The 14,018-nt window shown below is 47.4% G+C and overlaps 1 protein-coding gene and 1 pseudogene across 2 annotated transcripts in view; both read right to left on the bottom strand.

Moving 5' to 3' along the window:
• The window catches only part of LOC100357083 (WW domain-containing adapter protein with coiled-coil), a 92,673-nt gene that overhangs the window by 51,384 nt on the left and 27,271 nt on the right, over positions 1–14,018 (bottom strand). The gene's annotated exons all lie outside the window — the stretch shown is intronic.
• Positions 687–13,707, bottom strand: LOC138845084 (cyclin-K pseudogene; annotated as a pseudogene).

Raw genomic sequence — 14,018 nt, forward strand, 5'->3', positions numbered from 1 at the left:
TCTGCCTCTCCTCTCTTTGTAACTCTTTGAAATAAATAAATTTTAAAAAACTACACCACTCAGGATGCCCACATCCTGTATCAGAGTACCCAGGTTTGAGTCCTGGACCAGCTCTTAATTTCAGCTTCCTTCTACTACACACTCTGGGAGGCACCAGGTGATGCCTCAAGGAATGAAATCCCTACCACCCAGGAGGGAGACCCAGAGTGAGTTCTCAGCTCCAAGCTTTAGCCCAGCCCCGCCCAGGCTGGTGCAGGTATTTGGGAAAGGGGCCAGAAGATAGATTTCTTTCTCTGTAAAAAATAAAGTTTAAAAAAAAAATATATATATATATATATTTGACAGGCAGAGTGGACAGTGAGAGAGAGAGAAAGGTCTTCCTTTGCCGTTGGTTCACCCCACAATGGCCGCTGCAAACGGCACATCGGGCTGATCCGATGGCAGGAGCCAGGTACTTTTCCTGGTCTCCCATGGGGTGCAGGGCCCAGGCACTTGGGCCACCCTCCACTGCACTCCCAGGCCACAGCAGAGAGCTGGACTGGAAGAGGGGCAACCGGGACAGAATCTGGCGCCCTGACTGGGACTAGAACCCGGTGTGCCGGCACCGCAAGGCAGAGGATTAGCCTAGTGAGCCGCGGCGCCAGCCTAAAAATATTTTTAAAAGATTTCTTGGCCGGCGCCGCGGCTCACTAGGCTAATCCTCTGCCTTGCGGCGCCGGCACACCGGGTTCTAGTCCCGGTTGGGGCGCCGGATTCTGTCCCGGTTGCCCCTCTTCCAGGCCAGCTCTCTGCTGTGGCCAGGGAGTGCAGTGGAGGATGGCCCAAGTGCTTGGGCCCTGCACCCCATGGGAGACCAGGAAAAGAACCTGGCTCCTGGCTCCTGCCATCGGATCAGCGCGGTGCGCCGGCCACAGCACGCTGGCGCGGCGGCCATTGGAGGGTGAACCAACGGCAAAGGAAGACCTTTCTCTGTCTCTCTCTCTCACTGTCCACTCTGCCTGTCAAAAAATAAAAAAATAAAAAATAAAAAAATAAAAAAAAATAAAAAGATTTCTTTATTGAAAGAGTTACAAAAAGCAAGTGGGAAAGATAGGGAGAGATCTTCAATCTACTGGTTCTACTCCCCAGATGGCCGCAATGGCCAGGCTGAAGCCAGGAGCTTCATCCAGGTCTCTCATGTGGATAGCAGGGGCCCATACACTTGGACCATCTTCTGTTGCTTTTCCAGGGCATTAGCAGGGAGCTGGATCAGAAGTAGAGCAGGCTGACGCCGCGGAGTCTAGTCCCTGTCGGGGCACCGGATTCTGTCCCGGTTGCCCCTCTTCCAGGCCAGCTCTCTGCTGTGGCCCGGGAGTGCAGTGGAGGACTGCCCAAGTCCTTGGGCTCTGCAACCGCATGTGAGACCAGGAGAAGCTCCTGGCTCCTGGCTTTGGATCAGCGCAGTGCACTGGCCGCGGCGACCACTGGAGGGTGAACCAACGGCAAAGGAAGACCTTTCTGTCTCTCTCACTGTTCACTCTGCCTGTTTAAAAAAAAAAAAAAAAAAAAAAAAAGTAGAGCAGCCAGGATGTGAACCAGCACTTACATGGGATGCCAATGTCACAGGTGGTGACTTTATCCACTACACCACAACACCATCCCCTTAAATATGTAAGTGCAGCCTACTGTGTGATTCAATGAATACAATCTTGGGAATTTAATCAGTGAGAAGTGAAAAGCTGTTTTCACACAATATACCTTTATCTCTCAAAGGTATATTAACACTTTTTAAAGGCTTGATTTTTCAAAAAAAAAAAAATCAGGAACTATTTACTCATTAATTACTCTATTTTTCCAAACGGATTATGTGCATTAAGAACCTGACCAAAGACCACGCTGTCAAATGATCAAACCATTTCAGAAAAATCAAAATTTCTATTACTGCCACCTGCCCTTAAGGAACTAAGAAAAAAACGTCTAGAAGCTGTGCTATTAACTCATCTCGCCTGTCCACAGCACAGCACATCCCTGCCCCCTACCCTCACTCCCCAGAACCCGAGGAACCTACACTGCTTCTACCATCTCAGCCAGAAAAAACTTTAAAAAGTTCAGTAAACCTTCTTTCTCTGCATGAAATCCCACCTCCTAACGTAAAATGTTTTAGACCATTAAAAGAAATTTAAAGGTAAATGTTTCATTTTTGGTTAAATCTTTAACAAAGACAAGTCAGTTAAAATAAATTTTCAGTAAGTACAAAGTAAAAACAAAATATCAAATTTAAAGGAGTGGCAAACAACAAAATTAGGACAATTCTGGGAAAGGAAGCATCAGAAGGCAATGAGGTTAAGAAAGTAATACAAAAGAGCCAGCACTGTAGCACAGCAGGTTACGCCACTGCCTGCAGCGCCAGCATCCCATATGGGTGCCAGTTCAAGTCCTGGCTGCTCCACTTCCAATCCAGCTCCCTGCTAATGTGCCTGGGACAGCAGCAAAAGATGGCCCAAGTCCTTGGGCCCCTGCACCCACTTGGGAGACCCAGAGGAAGCTCCTGGCTCCTAGCTACAAATCAGCCGTTGCTGCTATTTAGGGAGTGAACCAGCGGATCAAAGAGCACTAACTCTGCCTCTCAAATCTTTTAAAAAATAAATACAACAGGAAGTGGTACACCTTATCTGTAATGTTTAATTTCTTACACTGGATGGGGACCAATACCTATTTCTGGAGAGCTACAGTTGGTCATCACCTTGCAATACTGTTCTTTTAACTGTGGCATTCACTGTTTCATGTCATGGGAGAATATAAACTAAAAAAGAAAAAGAAATCCTTCCAAAACGAAATATTGGGGAGCAGCATTGTGGCACAGTGGGTTGGGTGGGCTGTCTGCTACCTGTGATGCCAGCATCCCATATGAAAACCAGTTCAAGTCCCAGCTCCTCTACTTCGAATCCAGCTCTCTGCGAAGGCATCTGAGAAGATGACCCAAGTACATAGGCCTTTACCATCCATGTTGGAGACCTGTATGGAGTTCCAGGCTCCTGGCTTCGGCCTGGTCCAGCTCTGACTACAGGAGCCATTTGGGGAATGAACCAGCAGATGGAAGATCCCTCTCTCTGTCTTTCCTTCTAACTTTGCCTTGCAAATAAATCTTTAAAAAAATTTTTTAACTGGTATTTTCCCTCCTGGTCCTAACAGTGACCCAGAAAGCCTTTCTGCAGCACACCATGGCACCAAAGGCAGCACTACGAAACACCAAGGAGACAGGCATTTACCAACTACAACCTTTTTTTTTTTTTTTTTTTTTTTTTGACAGGCAGAGTGGACAGTGAGAGAAAGGTCTTCCTTTTCCGTTGGTTCACCCCCCAATGGCCGCTGCGGCCAGCGCACTGCGCTGATCTAAAGCCAGGAGCCAGTTGCTTCCTCCTGGTCTCCCATGCGGGTGCAGGGACCCAAGCACTTGGGCCATCCTCCACTGCACTCCTGAGCCACAGCAGAGAGCTGGACTGGAGGAGGAGCAACGGGGACAGAACCAGCACCCCAACCGGGACTAGAACCCGGTGTGCCAGCGCCACAGGCAGAGGATTAGCCTACTGAGCTGCAGCGCCGGCCCCAACTATAACCTTGAATAAGCTTTCCCACGTTAACTTTAAAATGGTGCTTATCTTTAATGGAGTTGAGTTCTCCAGCTATAATTAAGTAAATGGTAAATAATCATCAGCATATACACTATAATAGTAAACAGCAGCCTTCTTATTATCAACAAACTGTTAATGCTCCAATCTAAGGCCAACTCTTTAATTGTGTACTAAGTCTCAGTGACATTTCTCCAGCAACTGCGCCCCCTCCTGCCAACCCAGCAACTTCTCTTCAGGATCTGCTCAATCAGCACGTGAGTATGCTGACAGCAGTTGCCATAAAAAAGAAAAACAAAAGGAACGCTTTTCTGTAATCCACATACCACTGCAGCCATCGCATTCTTCTCCATTCCCCTTTTGAAACAAACTTCAACAGTTTACGACGTCCATAGGTACTGCTCCCATCCTAGTCTCCTGGCCACATCTCAGTCTCTTGCTAGTCTCTCTTCACAGCCCTAACCTTGAACAACTGAAGTAACACAGGGATGATTAATCCCCAGCTCACTCTCTTTTCTCTCTACAGAAGAGGCAGACAAGGTCTACACTAGCCAATCCTGGTCACTCATTTACATACTACCCAAGGCTGCTTTTGCACTAAACTGGCTGAGTGTTCCTCAACTTAATGATGGTGTGAAAGCAGTAAGCGTGGCCAGCATTGTGGCATAGCAGGTTATTCTCCACCAGCATCCCAAATGGGCAATGGTTCGAGTCCCAGCTGCTCCAATTCCAATCCAGCTCCCTGCTAACATGCATGGGAAAGCAGTAGAAGTATTTGGGTCCCTGCACCCACTTGGGAGGTCCAGAAGTTCCTGGCTCCTGGCTTTGGATTGGCCCAGCTCCGGCCGATGCAGCCATTTGAGGAATGAACCAGTGGATGGAAGACCTTTCTCTTTGTCTCTCCCTCTCTCTACATCCTGTAACTCTGCCTCTCAAATAAAATCTTAAAAAAAAAAAAAAAAAAAAAAAGACATTGTGGGGCTGGAGCCGTGGCTCGCTTGGTTAATCCTCCGCCTGTGGTGCCGGCATCCCATATAGGCGCCGGGTTCTAGTCCCGGCTGCTCCTCTTCCAGTCCAGCTCTCTGCTGTGGCCCAGGAGGGTGGCCTGAGTGATTGGGTGCCTGCACCCGCATGGGAGACCAGGAGGAAGCACCTGGCTCCAGATTGGCACAGTGCTGGCCATAGCGGCCATTTGGGGAGTGAACCAACAGAAGGAAGACCTTTCTCTGTCTCTGTCTGTCAAATAAAAATATATAAAAAAAATGACATTGTGTACTTCATAAATACATACAATTAAGGTTAATTTTATTTGCTGGTTTCCTCCTCAAATGCATGCAACAGCCAGGGCTGGGCCAGGTCAAAGCTGGAAACTCAATCTAGAACTTTCAAATGAGTAGCAGGAGCACAACAACTTGAACCATGGCCTGCTGTCTGCTATTATCCTCATTAGCAGGAATTTGGAATTGAGAGACAGCTGAGAACTGAACCCAGGTATTCCAATACTGGATACAGGTGTCTCAACCACTAGGCAAAATGCCCACCAGTAAGAAGTATTTTCCTCACATGTGTCAAAAAAATCTATCCAAAGAAACTTTTCTGAATTCCAGGGCCACTTTAAAACTGTTCTCATTTCCGATTACAGTTGTTTTGTAAAAGAAAATCTCCTTTCTACATCCAATGAGGACACTACACAATGTTAATAGTTTTAACTTTACTACACTGCCTCACTAGTGGATTTCTACTGGTACAGAAAATGCATGAAATTATGTCTAACAGTTTATTAGTGAACTAAACAAGGTATTCAGGTTCATTTCAGAAACCCTGACTTAAGAACCTAAGTCAGAGTATAAGCACCTATTGTACCTGTTTTTATCAGAAAAAAAGTTTGGGGCCAGCTCTACGGCACAGTGGGTTAAAGCCCTGGCCTCTAGGGCCAGCATCTTATATGGGCATCAGTTTGAATCCTGGCTGTTCCACTTCTGATCCAGCTCCCTGCTAATGCACCTAGGAAAGCAGTGGAGGATGGTTCAAGTGCTTGGACCCTTGCACCCATGTGAGAGACCCGGAAGAAGCTCCTAGCACCTGGCTTTGGATCAGCCCAGCCCTGTCTGTTGTGGCCATAGGGGAGTGAATCAGAATGAAAGACCTCCAACTCTTTCAAATAAGTAAATAAACCTTTAACAATAAAAAAAGATTCAAATTAAGCAATTTTGACATAACCATCACGCTTCCCATGGATTTTTTCCTCCAAAGTAGAAAGCAATGCTAAACTCTACATAGAACCTCAACAGACCCCAAATATGCAAAACAATTTTGAGAAAGAACAAAGGTACAGGAGTCACATTCAGTGATTTAAAATTCTATTGGAAGGGGCTGGTGCTGTGGAGTAACGGGTAAAGCCAATGCCTGTGCTGCCGGCTCGAGAACCAGCTGCCCCACTTTGATCCAGCTCTCTGCTATGGCCTAGGAAAGCAGTAGAGAATGACCCAAGAGCTTGGGCCACTGAAGCCACGTGGAAAACCCAGATGAATCTCCTGCTTTGGCCTGGCCCTGGCCCAGCCCAGCCGTAGCAGCCACTGAGGAGTGAAACAGCGGATGGAAGACCTGTTTCTCTCTTTCAAGTAAATAAAATAAATCTTTAAGAAAAAAAAAATTTCAAAGTAAGCCATCTTGACATAACCATACGCTTCCAATGGTATCTCCCCCACAAAACAGAAAGCAATACTAAATTCTGCATAGAACCTTCAAAGACTCCAAATAACGGAAGCAATTTTGAGAAAGGAATCATACTCTGGTTTAAAATTCCACTAAGAGGAACCAACACTGGGGCATACCCGCCACTTGCAGTGCTGGCATCCCATAGGGGGTGCGGGTTTGAATCCCGGCTGCTTCACTTCCAATCTAGCTCCCTGCTAATGGCCTGGGAAAAGCAGCAGAGGATGGCCCAAGTCCTTGAGCCCCTGTACCCACGTGGGAGGCCTAGAAGAAGCTCCAGGCTCTGGCCATTGAGGCCATTTAGGGACAGGAGTGAACTGGCGGATGGAATACCTCTTTTTCTGCCTCTGCCTCTCTGTAACTCTTCAAGTAAAAAAGAAAAAAAAAAAAACTTTAAAAAAAAATTCTATTAGAGGGATGGGCGCATGGTGCTATGGATGGTTAGATGAATGGTTGCCACTTGGGATATCTGAATCCTACATCAGACAATCAGAGAGCCCGTTTCAAGTACTGGCTACTTAGTAGTGTCAACCCAGTTTCCTACTACTGGACACCCTGGGAGGCAGCAGATGATGGCTCAAGTACTTTGCTTCCTGCAACTTATGTGAGAAACCTGGACTGAGGTCTGGGGTCCTCGCCCAGCCTGGCTGTTTTGGGCATTTATGGAGTGAACCAGCAGATGGATGCTATCTTGATCTCTCCGCTTTTCAAATAGCATAGAATTTAAAACTAAAACTATGTGATAAAGTTACAGTAATTAAAATAGTACAGTGGGGCCAGTGGTGTGGCACAGTGGGTTAAAGCCCTGGCCCGAAGCACCGCTATCCCATATGGGTGCCGACTCTAGTTCTGGCTGCCCCTCTTCCATTCCAGCTCTCTGCTATGGCCTGGGAAAGCAGTAGAAGATGGCCCAAGGGCTTGGGCCCCTGAACCCACGTGGCAGACCCAGAGGAGGTTCCTGGCTACTGGCACTGGATCGGCACAGCTCCGGCCGTTGATGCCACTTGGGGGAGTAGACCAGCAGAAGGAAGACCTTTCTCTCTCTCCCTCTCCCTCTGTAACTCTACCTCTCAAATAAAATCTTAAAAAAAAAAAAAAAAAAGGTATGGTATTATAGAAATGAGATACAGAGAATAAAGGAACAGGAGAGTCTAGAAATTAAGCCCTGAATATATGGTAAACTAACCCTTGCCAAGAATATCAAGCATATACAGTTGGGAAAGGAAATGTTCTTCCATAAACAGTGATGGGAAAACTGGACAGCCACATGCAGGGTGTCTTACACCATAGTAAAAAGTAATTCAAGGCTGGTGCCGCGGCTCACTAGGCTAATCCTCCACCTGCAGCGCTGTCACCCCGGTCAGGGCGTCAAATTCTGTCCTGGTTGCTCCTCTTCCAGGCCAGCTCTCTGCTGTGGCCCAGGACAGGGGGCAGTGGAGGATGGCCCAAGTGCTTGGGTCCCTGCACCCGCATGGGAGACCAGGAGGAAGCACCTGGCTCCTGGCTTCAGATCAGCGCGGTGCGCTGGCCGCAGCAGCCATTGTAGAGTGAACCAACGGAAGGAAGACCCCTCTCTCTGTCTCTCCCTGTCTAACTCTTCCTGTCAAAAAAAAAAAGTAATTCAAAATAGATTAAAACTTGAAGTTTAAGGTCTGAAATTGCAAAGCACCTAGAAGACTACCCAAGGATAAAGCTCCCTGGCACTGGTATCAGCAGTAATTTTGTACACCTGACATCAAAAACACAGGCAGGACCAGCATTGTGGTGTGTCAGACAAAGCCTCGACCTGTGGTGCAGGCATCCCATGAGGGTGTGGGTTCCTGTCCCAGCTGCTCCATTTCCAACCCAGCTCCCTGCTAATGGCCTGGGAAAATCAGTGGAGGATGGACCAAGTGTTTGGGCCCCTGCATCCACATGATAATCCTGGAACAATCTCCTGGCTTTGGCCTTGCCTAGCCCGGGCCATTGTAGCCACCTGGGGAGTGAACCAGCAGACAGAAGATGTCTACTCTTTGTCTCTCCTGCTGCAGTCTGACTCTTTCAAATAAACAAATCTTAAAAAAAAAAAAAAAAAAAGGCAGCTCAGGCAACAAGAACAAAAGTCTGTAACAAACTATAAAAAGCTTTTGTGCAGCAAAGGAAACAAAAAAAATGGCAACCTACAAAACAAAGAATTATCTATAAGCCATGTATCTGACAAAGTATTAATATCCAGAATATGTAAGGTACTTGATAACTTCACAAGGAAAAAGAAAAATAAGTCAATTAAAAATTCAGCGAGACAACCCAACACATTTTCCAAGAAGACATACAAGTGAACAACAGATATGAGAAAGACCACAGCATCCATAATCATTAGAGAAAAAAAACCAATACCACAATAATCTACTACCTCACAACTGTTAGGATGGCTGAAATGAAAATAAGACAAGTGTGGGAAAGGCAGGGGGAAAAGGGAGCCCTTGTAAACTACAGGTGGAAATGTAAACTGGTATAGCTATTATGGACATCAGTATTCAGGTGTCTCAAAAAATTAAAAACAGAACTACTATATGATCCAGTAATCTCATTTATATGCATATCTACAAAGGAAGTAAGTATGCCTAAGAGACGTCTATGCTCCCATTGCTCATTGCAATTCATAACTATTCAGAACAACCAAGATACAGAAACAAACCAAGCATTAAAGAACAAAAAAATGTGTGTACACACACACATGCACACACACACACACACACACACACGGAACATTAAGTCACACAAAGAGAGATCCTGTCGTTTGCAACATTGATGAGCCCAGAGGACATTATTATGCTAAGTGGAATAAGACAGAAAAGACAAACACTGTATGATCTCACTTATATGTGGAATCTGAAGAGACGAATTCACAAAACTACACAAAACAAAGGTGGTTGTTAGGTGTTGAGGAAGATACAGGAGGATGCTGGTCAAAGAATACAAACTTTCAGTTTTAAGAACAAGTTCTGGTGGGGCAGAATGCCCGACTCCAGTTCCAGCTACTCTGTTCTTCAGATCTGGCTTCCTTCTAATGCATTGAAAGGCAATGTACGTGGGTCCAAATATCTGGGTTCCTGGCCCCCATGTGGTAGACCTGGTGTCAGTCAGCCTGGCCTAGCCCTGGTTGTTGCCGGCATTTGGGGAGTGAAGCAGCAGATGGAAGATTCATCTCTTTCCCACACTGTTCATGTATTTCAAGTCATCACAATGTGCATCTCAAATACATTCCATCTCAAAATTTTTTTTTGTTTGTTTGTTTTGTTTTTTTTCAGGCAGAGTGGACAGTGAGAGAGAGAGAGAGAGACAGAGAGAAAGGTCTTCCTTTGCTGTTGGTTCACCCTCCAATGGCCGCCGCGCCCGGCGCGCTGCAGCCAGCACACCGCACTGATCCGATGGCAGCAGCCAGGTACTTATCCTGGTCTCCCATGGGGTGCAGGGCCCAAGCACCTGGGCCATCCTCCACTGCACTCCCGGGCCACAGCAGAGAGCTGCCCTGGAAGAGGGGCAACCAGGACAGAATCCGGCACCCCAACCGGGACTAGAACCCGGTGTGCCGGCGCCGCAAGGCGGAGGATTACCCTAGTGAGCCACGGCGCCGGCTCTCCATCTCAAAATTTTTAAAAAGGGAACTATAGCTACTATTACAAACAAGGTAGAAAAAATGTGATCTCAGTAACAAAACCAAGTAGTTATCAGCCCCCCAAATTTGATTTAGCAGCCATTTCAGGAATATAATTAGCATGCCATTACCAATCTCAAATGTTTAAGACAAATCTCCACTTACTACTGGTATACACTGAATGGACTAAAAGGACAAACTTCCCATTTATCAAAAGGACTACTAGCAGGAAAAACACAGCATTCCTAAACACGAAATAGTCCATTCATAGCCAGGCTAATGTACAACAGTTCACCATTACTGTGACAAACTGAGGAGTTGTGATGGCCAAGCCCCCAACAGAAAAGAGACATTTCCCTAGAAAGCAGAGGTTTATAGAAGTATTTAGAATTTTGTATAAATGTTCTGGAGGTTTTAATCCAACAGTATTCTCAAGGTTCTCCAGTTTTAACTCCCATGTGGTTACATGTCACAAGGAGTTAAAAGGTCTACCTACTGGGAACTCCAAGTGAGTTTTATTCAGTCCCCAAATGTTACATTTGCTTTAAGAAAAAAAAAAGATGCAGTCAGCCCTCCATATCCATGAATTCCTACAACCAAAGATCCAACCAACCACGAATCAAAAATACTTAAAGGGAGGGGTCAGTGCTGTGGCATAGCAGGTAGAGCTGCCGCCTGCAGAGCTGGTATCCCATAATGGGCGCTGGTTTAAGACCCAGATGTTCTACTCCCAAACCAGCTCCCTGCTAATGCACCTGGAACAGCAAAAGATGGCCTAACGCTTGGGCCCCTGCACCCACGTGGGAGACCCAGATGAGGCTCCTGGCTTCAGACAGGCTCAGTTCCAGCCACTGAGGAGTGAACCAGTGGATGGAAGACCCTCCTCCCCTTCTCTTTCTCTGCCTTCTGCGAAACTCCTTTGAGTAAATAAATACATCCAAAAAAATACTTGGAGGAAAATAGTGCACCTGTACAGAACATGCAGTTTTTTCCCCTTCATTATTCCTTAAATACAAACTATTTACCCAATATTTAGCTGTGAGGCAGGATGCCCCTGGAGCTCATGGAGATCCCAGACTAAAGGTCAGGGAGCCAACAGGGAGGCAGCCCCAGGGACATCTGAGTGCTGCTTAAAGAAAAGAAGGCAGGAAAGCAGAAGGACTGGTCAGGAAGGAAGCTGAAGATGATTGGCATCAGCAATGGGGAGGCTTTAGTCTGCATTTTAACAAACTACACAAGGGTGTGAGAAAAGTTCAGTCTGGGAGAAGAAAACTGGCAATTCAATTTGAGATGTTACAATAACCATAAAATGTTACCTGAGATAATCAAAGGGCTAAATAATCCAGCCTGGGGATGCCAGGTTAGAGCAACTAATTCCCAACTGAAACCAGAAAAACAGGAAATGAACTACCTGGACAGGAAAGAAATGTTACCATCTTCAAAGAGCTGAAGCACACAGGAGACTTGGTCAAGTGGAAATGGATGCAGCTGGCTCTGGCTCGGGATGTCTGTACCCAGTCTTAGAGGTAATGGGGAAACACAGGAAGACCGGTCCACAAGAGAGCATCCGTGCTTTTTCTTCTTTTTCACAAGCGATTTAGCTGGATAACTAAGTGAAAGACCCTCGTTTGTAACCAAGACAGAACTCACAGTATGTTGTTAGGTTCACACTTAAGGAAATTCACTCCTTACTGAAGCTGTTCATTGAGCCAATAGGGCTGGTGAGCACTTAATCAGAAAGTAGCCCAGTACAGGCAAGACTCCCACAACGCTAGCAGGAACCCCTTGCAGACAGGCACTGCCCAAACCACACTGAAGCCCCTGTTCCCATCTCACGTGCAGAGCACCCCAATTTCGTCTGGGATACCCTCTTCCTTTCTATACTACAATTATCAAGCATGACACAAGGTATCCTGCTGTTAACTGGCTTAACTAATCTTCAAGCTGATCAGAAAAACTCTGGTTAAAAACCAAGGAAAAAGGTGGCAAGTTATCTCATCCAGGCAGCTCATCCCAGCAGCTCCCAGAACAGACAGGATGCCGGGTGGGGGGACGGATTGGGGAACAGGTGGCTGTCCTCTAGGAGAGAACTGCAGGAGGTGGGCAGCTAGCCTGTGGCAGGCCCAGGCCTGGAGGCAGCTGCGGTGGGACTGCGTGAGTGGGGAGCAGCCATGGGGATGGGGTGGAAAGTTGGGGTTGTAGATGGGCAGTAGCCAGGGGCTGGGGTAAGGAGGCTGGGAGGGTGGTAGGGCAAGTGAGCAGGCGGTCATAGGCAGAGGGGAGATTGTGGGGAGACAGGTAGTGGAAGAAGGGGACAGGGCACTGTAACAGGAGCTCTGGGTCTTCCATCATGGACAATAGGCTCAGGTAGCCCTCTCCAGGCATGTAGTAGCTGGGGGTGGACATCCCCATAATGGAGCTGGAGGGAGGCAGGGGCATGGCGGGCTGGAAGAGGAATCTGGACTTTGGGGAGGCGCAGCCACCATGTCTGACGACTAAGCCTGTTCCAAGGTGGTATCAAGAGGCAGTTTTCTGGTCTGGAGGGGGGTGGGCTGGTGGCAAGGGCAGGTGAGCAGTCTCAGTTTGGGGATTTTAGGTGGCAATGGTCCTGCTTTGTTCTCTTTGGGAGAGACAACCACGGCTCGTGTAACCTGCCGGGGCTGCGAAGATTGGCTTCGTGGGCTGCTGCTGTGGAGCTGATGGCCAGGAGTCCTCCCACTGGGGCTGCCAGGTCTGGGAGCCTCGGTTATGCTTGTGGCCCTTGCAGTGTGGTCTGAAGAGATGGGGCCTGTGGTGAGAAAGCTGTTGTTTCCCCTTGGGAGTAAAGGTCCAGGATCTGGTGGCAGAGGTCTTCCAAAACATCCACAGGGACATCCTGAACAAAATGCTCTCACCATCAAGTCCAATCTTGTGTTTCCAGTTTGCACAAACTTCCTGAAAGATAGATGGCTGCAACTGCTAGGACGTCTGGTTCCTACTGCAGTGACAAGGTGGTACAGAGTGTGTCACCTACAAAGGTCTACGGCATTAGAACCAGCTTCTGAATATGGCTTTTATTACTTTTGAGTTGCTCTGCATATCTGAATAGGAACTGGCATCTATGTTCTTCCTGTACGTCAGACTTCATGGTTCACAGTAAGATTCTCTCCAGAACCATTACCTCATCCTTCCGGTCGTCTCCAAACAGACCAAACTGGACACCATTTAAGAAACTACAAGCTGTTTGATCTCACCCTTCTTGGCAGTACTGGTTCTCAGTGGCTGGGTCAAGTCCTCCCGTCTGAGCCAAGTCTTTCTTACCCAGTACTAACATGCTTCCCTGCGGCCCAGGTCTGCCACTTACTGAAGGGCTTACATTTTCTTCATTCTACTTCATTTACTGAAGTACACTTGTTCTTTCCAAAAGGTCTCTGAAAATGTTAAGACTCCCCTTGCCTCAGGCATGCCCCTTGGCTAAGTCCCCTTGCACACTGTGGCCATCTAGGATGTACAATCTCTGATCTTAAAAGGTGTACTTGAAAGAGCCACACTGAGGGGGGAGAGAAAGACAGAGCTCCATGCAGGTCTCCCAGAGGTGGCAGAGACCCAGTTCTTGGGCCATCATCTACTGCCTTCCCAGGCACATTCGCAGGAAGCTGGATCAAAAGCAGAGCAACCAGGACCCAAAGCTGCACTCCAACATGGGAAGCCAGCAGCATCACGAGCAGTGGCTTTACTTGCTTTGCCACAGTACTGGCCTCCAAACATGTTTGCTTAAGACAGCACTGTAAAATATAAATTGCACTGTGTGCATTTTGTTCTATGGCACCATTAAACACCTGTGAGGTGAAAACCAGGAAGCATACACTTAAAAATACTCTGGAGGGGGCTGCCGCTTTGGCGCAGTGGGTAAAGCTGCTGCCCGCAGTGCCAGCATCCCAAATGGGTGCCGGTTCAAGCCCCAGTCGCTCCACTTCTGATCTGGTCTCTGGGAAAGCAGTACAAGATGGTCCAAGTCCTTGGGCCCCTGCACAACCAAGTGGGAGACCCAGAAGAAGCTCCTGGTTCCTGCAGCCAAC

The sequence above is a fragment of the Oryctolagus cuniculus genome, chromosome 13 (genome assembly GCF_964237555.1).
Source record: "Oryctolagus cuniculus chromosome 13, mOryCun1.1, whole genome shotgun sequence".
Lineage (NCBI taxonomy): Eukaryota > Metazoa > Chordata > Mammalia > Lagomorpha > Leporidae > Oryctolagus > Oryctolagus cuniculus.